Below are 11,134 nucleotides of genomic sequence, written 5' to 3'. Positions count from 1 at the left end.
CATCCATTTTCAGGGCTAGTTGCTTCGGCAGGTGAGTTGTTACACACTCCTTAGCGGATTCCGACTTCCATGGCCACCGTCCTGCTGTCTTAAGCAACCAACGCCTTTCATGGTGTCCCATGAGCGTCGAGTTGGGCGCCTTAACTCTGCGTTTGGTTCATCCCACAGCGCCAGTTCTGCTTACCAAAAAATGGCCCACTTGGCACTCTGATCCGAAGATGCTCGTGGCTTCATAATTCAAGAAAGCCAGAGATCTCACCCATTTAAAGTTTGAGAATAGGTTGAGGTCGTTTCGGCCCCAAGGCCTCTAATCATTCGCTTTACCAGATGAGACTCGCGCGCGTTCCGTGCGGAACGGCCGAGTGCCAGCTATCCTGAGGGAAACTTCGGAGGGAACCAGCTACTAGATGGTTCGATTAGTCTTTCGCCCCTATACCCAGTTCCGACGATCGATTTGCACGTCAGAATCGCTACGGACCTCCATCAGGGTTTCCCCTGACTTCGTCCTGACCAGGCATAGTTCACCATCTTTCGGGTCCCAACGTGTACGCTCTGGGTGCGCCTCTTCTCGCGATGAGAACGAGACGCCCCGGGAGTGCGAGGCCGCATCGCGAACGCGGCCCATCCTCCCTAGGTCGACGGCCAGGGCCGACCTTCACTTTCATTACGCCTTTAGGTCTCGCGACAAGTCCCAATGACTCGCGTACATGTTAGACTCCTTGGTCCGTGTTTCAAGACGGGTCCTAAGAGTAACCCAAAGCAGTAGCGTCGCCGACCGGTATCGGTCTCCCGCGAGACCGCGGGAGACGTTCGCAGGCCTGTCGAAGGTGTACCGTACTGTAACCAACAGCGGGCCAGGACCGGGGACGGCGCGAAAGTCCGTAACCTCCGAGTACCGTGGCGCGCGCTTGCGACGGTCTCGACGCACCGTGAATAGTGCGGCCTGATACCTTGCGCGTACCGCCGAGCAGCCGGCCGGGCGACCGAGGGTTTGTCGCGTGCCGTTTTACCGGCGACGCGACAGACAACCGCACCCGGGCCGTAGACCGGCACCCAGCGGGTCGCGACGTTCTACTTGGGGAGAAGTGCACGACGACGAGCGCCGGACATCGGCGCACGGTAGCGTGCCCGCGCGCGAGCCGCAAGGACTCCGCGGGACATCGCCGACCGACGCGAAGCCAGCGCCGCTGACGATGAATCTCCCCGTTCGATCTTTTGGGTTTCTTAGGTTTACCCCTGAACGGTTTCACGTACTCTTGAACTCTCTCTTCAAAGTTCTTTTCAACTTCCCTCACGGTACTTGTTTCGCTATCGGTCTCGTGGTCGTATTTAGCCTTAGATGGAGTTTTACCACCCACTTAGAGCTGCACTCTCAAGCAACCCGACTCTAAGGAGAGATCCTCCCGAGGCGCGCACCGGTCGCTACGGGCCTGGCACCCTCTACGGGTAAGTGGCCCCATTCAAGATGGACTTGGACGCGACGCGGCACCTCGGGATAAAGCGGATCCTCCCAAACACCACATTTCCCTGCGGCGGAACCGCGGGATTCGGTGCTGGGCTCTTTCCTGTTCGCTCGCCGCTACTAAGGAAATCCTGGTTAGTTTCTTTTCCTCCGCTTAATAATATGCTTAAATTCAGCGGGTAATCTCGCCTGCTCTGAGGTCGTCGCATAGTGAGTTTTCGTAGCCGTTTGCCTCCTCCGCGTCGCTCATCGTCGTCTCTCCTCTATAATATATATTATAAGAGGGAGAGAGAGAGAGAGCGTCGAACGAGAGAGCAGCAGCGGCAGCACACGAAATACGCGAGAAGGCAAATCGCCGGGGCGCTAACCGCACACACACTCGTTGGTGGTAATGGAGACGATATATCGCGGGGTTCGAGATTCTCGGCTCTCCCTTCTCTTTTATATACGAAATTCGGGCGGAATCGATTCGACGAGTACACGACGCGGCGCGCCGGTCCCCTTTTTTCGCTTTACGAAAATTTCGTGGACTCGGACACGCGGTCGGCTCGCGATTCAAAACCCTTCTCCGTAAAGAGGTAAAGGATTACGAATGCTCTCTCCGCCGGACGACGACGCGCCGTATATTTCTCCGTAATACCGTTATGTGTGCGGGCAAGGGCGCCTCGGCATAAGACGCGCGAGCGCTATCGCACCGAGAGACGCGGCACAGAGTGCGAGAGCAGTCCGGTCAGTCTGTGTGATGTACGGAGAGGAGAGACGGTGAGACAAGCGCTACCTACTTTCGGGAGACAACGACGCACGCGCCGCTCTAGGGAAAGCGGTGCCATTCACCGTCCTGACCCTTTTTTTGGCCGTTTGTTGCTCCCTTCGCGCGCGCTCTTACTCTCATCCCATTTCTCCTCGCTCTCGCGTACACACACGACTTGGATACACAAACACGCTCCCCCTCTTAATTCGCGCAGCATTCTCTGGGCGCGCGTTCGCCAACGTTTTACACGCTTGTGCGCTTCTCCTCCTCATTATTATTATTATTATTTCGGTGTGTCATTTCAGACGACGCCAGGATTTGCACCGCGGCCGGTCGGCGCGGCACAGACACCTCGGGCGAACGTCCCAACGATCGCTCGTACGCCCATTGTAAGCGTTGCACAGGGCACAGGCGACGCGCGCGCCATTCTCTGGTCGCCCGCGTCGTGCCGTGCGCGCTTTTCGGGCGCAAGCAGTTTAGGGGTACTAAAACGACCCTCAGCCAGGCGTGGTCCGGGAATTGTATCCGGGACCGCAATGTGCGTTCGAAATGTCGATGTTCATGTGTCCTGCAGTTCACAAGTTGACGCGCAATTAGCTGCGTTCTTCATCGACCCACGAGCCAAGTGATCCAACCGTTCAGGGTAATCGTTCGAAATTTTTTGCGTTCGCGAAGAAACGCGCTTCTCGTTCAACCATCGTGGTCCTCTTCTCTCGACGAGAGAGAGAGAATAATCGTGGTGGCTCTTCGATCAGCTGTCCGCGCGCGTCCGAGACGCGCGCGGACCGCCGCCTCCCGCCAGGGAAGGCTACGGCACAAAGATAGAGTTGTGTGTTTCTCGTTCGGAGCGTCTCTCCCGCAACGGGAGAGCCGGGGCGGAAGCTCTTTGAAGAAACCGTCGGACCGACACAGTTGACAGATTGGTCGAAATATCATCGATCCCTTCTCTGTGTTATATATATATTATAATAATATATGGGGGGTCCTCTCGCTCGGCACTCGCGGTCGCACACCGTGTGTTCTCGGCACGCTGACCGCTGCCCCCGCGACAACGGGGAGGGCGCGCGTCGACGAACGTCGTGGGTGCTGCACACACGCGTGCGCGGGGCATAGGTTACCACCGGTTCGCGCTCAACGCCGAATCGACGCTCTGTGTGTGTGTGTGGCCGGAGAATGGCACACACACGAGCGTGATCGCGAAGCGTCTCGCTCCGAATCGTCGTCGAACACCGCCGGGCGCGCTGCTCTGCTTGCCGACTACTTTCGGTCAGAGAGGCGCGACGGCGTCCGTCGTTATATCAAAACACAACCAACAAATTCCGTCAAATCCGTTATTTTCTTTTCTCTGAGAGCGCCTTTTCAGCGCGTCCCATTCAGTCGCCGACTGCTGCGAGCGCGCGTCTCTCCCAAAAGAGAGGACTCTCGACGCAGAGCAGGAGCCTCCGGACGTTAATGATCCTTCCGCAGGTTCACCTACGGAAACCTGTTTACGACTTTTACTTCCTCTAAATGATCAAGTTTGGTCATCTTCCCGGCAACATCGGCAATGCCGAGACATTGCCGCGCACCAGTCCGAAGACCTCACTAAATCATTCAATCGGTAGTAGCGACGGGCGGTGTGTACAAAGGGCAGGGACGTAATCAACGCGAGCTTATGACTCGCGCTTACTGGGAATTCCTCGTTCATGGGGAACATTGCAAGCCCCAATCCCTAGCACGAAGGAGGTTCAGCGGGTTACCCGGGCCTTTCGGCCAGGAACACACGCTGATTCCTTCAGTGTAGCGCGCGTGCGGGCCCAGAAATCTAAGGGCATCACAGACCTGTTATTGCTCAATCTCGTGCGGCTAGAAGCCGCCTGTCCCTCTAAGAAGATTTGTTTGTACGTTGGTAGTAAAAAACCCGCCAGCCGAAGCCGGGGGCCTTCGCGATACCATAAGGTACGCCTATTTAGCAGGCTAGAGTCTCGTTCGTTATCGGAATTAACCAGACAAATCGCTCCACCAACTAAGAACGGCCATGCACCACCACTCCACCGAATCAAGAAAGAAGCTATCAATCTGTCAATCCTTCCGGTGTCTGGGCCTGGTGAGGTTTCCCGTGTTGAGTCAAATTAAGCCGCAGGCTCCACTCCTGGTGGTGCCCTTCCGTCAATTCCTTTAAGTTTTCAGCTTTGCAACCATACTTCCCCCGGAACCCAAAAGCTTTGGTTTCCCGGAAGCTGCCCGCCGAGTCATCGGAGGAACTTCGGCGGATCGCTAGCTGGCATCGTTTATGGTTAGAACTAGGGCGGTATCTGATCGCCTTCGAACCTCTAACTTTCGTTCTTGATTAATGAATGAGGGGAGAGAATGAGAGCGTTGCGGAAGTGAGTGAGATAGCGTGTATGAGAGTAATTGGTGCGAGACTCCGTAAATTCCTGTTTACGGAGACGAACAAAATTTCAAAGAGTGCGAGTGAGAAAATACTGGACATTGTGGGAGAATATGAGGAACAGATGATGAAAATGTTGTGCAAAAATGAGAGAATACAGGGGAAAACTGGATGAGTGTATGCGTCGAGCGAGTCGGGATTTAGCCTACGGCGGAAGTGGAATGAGCTATGCGAGCGTGAGTGCGAAAAATGTTGAAAAGAGCGTGATTGAAAAGGTACAGGAAGTGAATGTGAAAACGAGTGAAAACGAAAGAGAAGAGTTATGCGGTAATAGTGAGAGCGGATGATGCAAGTGCGAGTGTGACAAGTGAGGAAGTAAAGGAGAGAATGATGAAGCATGTGAGCAAGTCACTGAATGTGCGTGTGAAAGCGGTGAGGAAAGTGAGGAATGGAGGTGTAGCGATTGAGACGATGAGCGAGAGTGAGTTTGAAAAGAATAAGAAGTGTGGTCAGTTTAAGAATGCTGGCCTAAAGGTTGAGCTGCCTCGCAAGATAGGCCCAAAGATCATCTTGTACGATGTGCCGAATGATATGGCGAGTGAAGTGTTAATGAGAGAAATGTATGAGAGGAGCTTGAAAGGGCGAGTGGATGAGAGAGGTATTTATGGAACGTGTGCGTGTTGTGAGTAGGAATGCGAAGAAAGATGCAACCTGCGGAAATGTGATATTAGAAGTTACGAGTGCAATAAGAAATGTGCTCTGTAGTGACGGACGAGTGTTTGTGCATTGGAAGGCCTTTAGGGTGAAAGAGTTTTCAGTGTGCTGAGGTGCCACAAGTGCTTCGCATTTGGGCACATGATGCGGCAATGCACCGAAAAGGAAAGACTGTGCCAAAAATGTGGATGTGTAGGACACATGATGAGAGATTGTAAAAAGGAAAGTGTGTGTAGAAAACTGTAAGCTGAAAGGGAGCAAATGTGATCACTCGGTTCTGTCCGAAGTGTGTCCGGAATACGTGAGAGCGTTAGAGAGAGAGAAAGCGAGAATAAATGACGAATGAATGGTGCGTGAATGTGGTGCAGTATAACTGCCAGAGAGCGTATGCAATTATGTGTGATCTAGGGTGAGATGATGCGCGAACGTCGAGTGAGTGTAGCACTGCTGCAAGAACCGTATGAAAGGCATGGACGTGTGGTGGGCTTGCCCATAGGTATGGATGTGATTGTGTGCGAAAGTGGGACGGTGAAAGCAGCAGTGGTGGTAAATGACTCTAGGTTAGACGTGATGTGCGTGAGAGAGTGTACGAATAAGCTTGGAGTGAGTGTGTGGTTGAAGGGCGACTTTGGCGAAATGTATGTGGTGTCCATGTATTGCCAGTATGGTAAGTGTATCGAGCCGTACTTGGCGTACATGGACAGAGTATGTGAGACGGCCGGGAGAAAGCGTCTGCTGATAGGTATGGATGCGAATGCCGTCTCTCCCTTGTGGTATAGCAAGGGTGGAAGGCAGCAGAGAGAAGTGAAGCGCGTGGTAGAGTGATTGAGGAATGGATGATTGCGAGCGGGATGAATGTTGTTGAATGAGCCAAGCGAGTTTTACTCGTTCAGCGGGCCGAATGGGGAGAGTGACATCGATGTCACTTTCGTGAATCGGCGTGAATGGAGGGTGCCGGTATGAGTGGGAAGTAAAGCCCGACTGGGGAGGGAGTGTGTTACGTCCAGCAATTCACCTTGCGGTAAATCACCTTATGCACAAGTCGGTCTTTCTCTCGCGTCTACCTCGGTTAAACGTTCGAGAAGCTGCTCTCTACTTTTTTAGGGCAACCTGCTAGGCCGGCTATACCCTGGGATGCCGAGAGCTTGAGATTCGATTGAGACAGTCGGATGGAGAAGGTAATTCTGCGGGTCGGGTCGATAAATAAAGATATTTTACAAATATAAAAATTGTTTATTCATTTATAAATCCTTTATGTCGATGCAAAATCTACTGGTCCTGACTCGGTTCAGGATGAGCTTGGAGCTGTATTATAATGTTATTAGACTCCTGTTCAGAGTCGTTATATTGGTTAAGATAGTTTTATAAGGAGCTAAAATTATGCTGCGCTTCTTCTGGGACGAAATTATCGATGTCGTCGGGAGGGAGTACCACGGTGTCCTCGTCGAAAATATTAAAATTGGGTTGTAAAAATGGATCGTGTTCCGGAGATGCTAATTGTTGAGTTTGATTATGGACGAGATATTCAGGGTCAGTTAAAAATTGATGATTTGGATCGATTAAGTAAGTATTTGATTCTGAATGAGACTGTTCAGGAAATTGAGGGTGAGAGTAGTCAATGTATGGAGGAATATTATTAATTGGCGAATAAGCGTCTGAAGAGGGAGGTTGTATGATTATTCGCGTCGGATAAATTTGAACGTTTAGATTTAGAGGTCTTCGAGATCTACGTTCGCGTAGCCTGCGAAGGTGCTGCTCGTTTCGATCGATCTGATTCCTTCGTCGGAAAGGAGAGACCGTCTAACGGTTAAATAAATTTACATGAATAAATCGAAAGATAGATTATTCTATTATTTGAAATAATTGAATATGACTCACGTTTGTAGCGTGATTTACTCGTTAATGAAAGCGAACAAAGATGAAAGGTTAATCTCATGCGAGAAAGCCCTTCACCTATTAATAAATTAACCTTATTATTATAATAAACCTGTATTAAATGAGAATTGGTAATAATGTGGATAAAAGGAAGGATTTGAATAGGAGTATTAATATCTGCGTTGAGAATATTAATACTTGATGTTTCAATCTTTAATAATTAAATCTTAAACTTTGAAATAGTAATTCTTAATAAATAAATAAATCTTAGACTTTGAAGTAACAGAATGAATATCAAAATCACTGTCAGTTGGTATGGTAAAGTAATTCGCAATTATTGGAAAATGCTGGGTATTAAAAGCATGAAAGAATAGAGAGATAGGTGTACATCCGGTTATTCCGGGTTCTCAGGTCCTGGTCTTAATAGGCTAATGCTACGTTCACTTTACTAAACGTGCATCTCTGAGATGATTTGCGAATTTACCTTCTGACAGGATATAACTCTAATGGGTATAGAGGAGTTAGGAATAGAGGTTTGAATATAAGTATTAATATCTATATTAAGAGTATTAATACGTGTAGCTTCAAGCATCAATAATTGAATTGTAAATTATTAATTAATTATTTTTAATAATCATTAAGACCACTGTCATTTGGTTTGGTAAAGTAATTCGTTAGGTTTGTAAAGCAGAGAGAGAGTAAGCAGGGAAGGGTGAAGAAATGTACGGTTGCCCGTGGATTCCGGTCCCCGAAGGTTAATGCGACGTTCACTTTACAGAACGTGCATCTCAGAATCGTAGTAACGAATTTACCTTATGACAGGGTATGGTTTTAATAGTAGCAAATAGGGTAAGGTGGAGTACACTTGTCAAATAAATTTAAATATCAATATGCAAGATCACTGTCAGTCGGTGTGGTAAAGTAATTCGCAATTATTGGAAAGTGCAAGGTATTAAAAGCATAAAAGAATAGAGAGGTAGGTATACATCCGGTTATTCCGGGTTCTCAGGTCCTGGTCTTATTAGGCTAATGCGACGTTCACTTTACTAAACGTGCATCTCTGAGATGATTTGCGAATTTACCTTCTGACAGGATATAATATTCTAATGTGTACTGAGGAATTAGCGTTATTCAATTCGCTAATAGGTAGTAGGATACGGGGTTACATACATATATAAATAAGCAGTGATATAATAAAATACATAAGTATATTTATTATAATAGATTGAATAAGTATGCGATATCGGTTAAATAATATTGAATAGTATTGGATAAAATATTAAATAGATCGGCGATTGTAACGCAGACGTATGCAGATGCAAATCGTAGATTGGAATAATATCGGAAACGCAGAGTAATATATGGCTTATGTCTGTATTCAAATTCAGAGTTCGTAATGTGAAATAAGATTGAGTTCGAAATTCAGTGGTTAAATAATTAAATTCAGAGTTCGTAATGTGAAATAAGATTGAGTTCGAAATTCAGTGGTTAAATAATTAAATAAATATAATGATTAAATATAATGAGTGTCCGTCGCGCTTTACTATTTAGGGATATGTGAACTGGCTTAAATACTCACAAGGTTAGACAATGTCTTATGTGCCTTGCTATGGTACACTTCGCTACTGTGTTCTTCCCTCTGAGTTGAAGAGCTGAGGAGCCTCGGTACCTCGGTCCGAAATGGCGGCTATGTCTCGATGTCTTCAGAGCTCCGTAGTATTTGCTGGTTGAGTGCTGGATTGTTGTTGACTGGAACCACTGCGACGAAAATCACTCTTGAGTGATAGATGGTGAGTTCACTTCTGAGTGATGGAGGACGGATTCACTGCTTCTGGACTGCGACGGGATCACTGCCGTTCCGTGCCGGGAGCCGGGTTTATATACCCAAAAATGGGGCTCGCTTCCTCCCATCGGGCGATTGCGGCTCAGCCAATGGTAAGAGAGATGTGCCGGGGAAGTACCGGAGATAATCTGTTCCTGGTAGAGATTGCGACGGTTAAGTCCCGGAGAGATTGTTTCTTAGTAGAGATAGCGGCGTTCAAGGTGACTCATCGCTGAGCGCTCCGACTTTCCTTATCCTATTCTCGGTAGCGATAGCTGTATGCCTTTGTTGGCTATGCGCTCCGACTTATCTTATCTTCTTCTTGGTAATCGATTTTGCAGGTGGCTGGTGACTCATCGCTATGCGGCTTGCAATAGGCTTTGCAGGTTGCAACGTGTTTTCAGCGTTGCATCATGCATTGCATCACGCTATTGTTCTAGAACCTTTTAGAATCTTCTGGATGTTTTATCTTATCTTCTTCTTGGTAATTGATTTTGCAGGTGGCTGGTGACTCATCGCTATGCGCTCCGACTTATCTTATCTTCTTCTTGGTAATTGATTTGCAGGTGGCTGGTGACTCATCGCTATGCGGCTTGCAATAGGCTTTGCAGGTTGCAACGTGTTTCAGCGTTGCATCATGCATTGCATCACGCTATTGTTCTAGAACCTTCTAGAATCTTCTGGATGTTTCCTTGCGAGTAAAGCCGAGTTCACATAGTAAAGCAGCTTTCATACATAATTATTTAATTATTTAGTATACTTCTTATAAACGATACGCACATATATATATTTTCAGGTAGTAATAAGGCGGGTTTCATACATGCACTACATGCACTGAGAGAAATAATAGTCTCTTAGTGTAGTGGCTCCTTTGGGCGTACGATGGATATAATGTTATTTGCGCTATGTATATGATCTTTGGGTTTTATAATTATAAGTAAATGTATTTGTAAGAAGTTTTGTATGTTAATATATATATATCGCGTATATATTTAAAGTTTAATACCATTGAATAATATATTTTTAATATTAGTAAAATGAATATTATATCGTAATAGTCGATCTGTATAATTAATCGAAATTTATTCAAATCGAAATTTATTCAAGAAATAAATAATTACTATCCATTTAAGTCAAGAGAGAAAAAGGAAATAATTGTATTATATGTCAAACGTTATATCCTATACTGTTGTTGAAATCACCGGAGAATACCATATGTCCTATACTGTCGTTGAAATCACCGGAGAATACCATATGTCTTATACAGTCATTGAAATCACCAGAGAATATGTCGTCAAAGTATACGATTGATATATATATATATAGTGTCGTGAAAGTATACGATTGACATATATATATAGAGTCGTGAAGGTGTCTCGGAACAAACCCTTTGACGTAAATACATATATATATACGTTCTTAACCTTATTTTAGGTTTTCTCACAAATAATCAATGAGGATTTTAAATACTTATATATTCATAGTCGAACTATGGTATCCTTATTTAGTACTTTCGAACGTGTGACGGATACAATGTTACTACGCATTACGTGTACGATTTTTAAGTCTCTCGAATTATGAATAGTTATAATATAGGCACGCTTATTCTTATTTCAGGTTTATGTTTCCTAACGAATGATCGAGAGTAGAGAGTCTTTATTAATTATGCCTTTTATGCTATCAATATTATTAAATTTAAAAGTGAATTATTACTCTGTCGTCATTTGTGAGAAGACATGTTTTAACCTACGAGTAACTATGTGTGTGATTAAATATTCGTTATTACCGGTCTTTCATGCAGGTTAGAGATTGTCATGACTAATAGATTAAAGTTTTGAAAAAGTTTGAAGTTTTGAAATTGTCTGGACGTTACAAGTGACCATAAAGTATTGTTAATACGGATGGTACACAGAGAGAATGTAGGTACGAATGAGGGCATGCGTAGATGGGTGTGCAAGGACGTAGACTGGGAAGGATATATGTGTGATATGCGAGAGAGTGCGTTAGAGGATGCAGCGAGCGCCATAGACAAAGCGGATGCGCAGAGCTGTGTAGAGCGAATGATGAAATGGATCCATAGTGCGAATGATCGATAGATGAAGAGGTGTAAACCTGTGTATGCTAGGAAGCTTGTGTGGT

The 11,134-nt window shown here is 46.5% G+C and overlaps 1 non-coding gene and 2 pseudogenes across 1 annotated transcript; all 3 read right to left on the bottom strand.

Moving 5' to 3' along the window:
- The window catches only part of LOC146721077 (large subunit ribosomal RNA), a 4,634-nt pseudogene extending 2,969 nt beyond the window's left edge, over window positions 1-1,665 (bottom strand).
- Window positions 1,666-2,704: 1,039 nt separating this feature from the next.
- On the bottom strand, window positions 2,705-2,859 carry LOC146721076 (5.8S ribosomal RNA). Its single transcript, XR_014925806.1, has one exon. It is a non-coding gene; the product is annotated as a 5.8S ribosomal RNA (ribosomal RNA).
- An 812-nt stretch (window positions 2,860-3,671) lies between these two features.
- LOC146721075 (small subunit ribosomal RNA) lies at window positions 3,672-4,402 on the bottom strand (annotated as a pseudogene; the record flags this gene model as incomplete).
- Between the last annotated feature and the right edge of the window lie 6,732 nt (window positions 4,403-11,134).

This window comes from Nylanderia fulva, unplaced genomic scaffold, assembly GCF_048542155.1.
Source record: "Nylanderia fulva isolate GAGA-0341 unplaced genomic scaffold, ASM4854215v1 Scaffold557, whole genome shotgun sequence".
Classification (NCBI taxonomy): Eukaryota; Metazoa; Arthropoda; class Insecta; order Hymenoptera; family Formicidae; genus Nylanderia; species Nylanderia fulva.
This window is presented reverse-complemented; position numbering and strand designations above follow the sequence as displayed.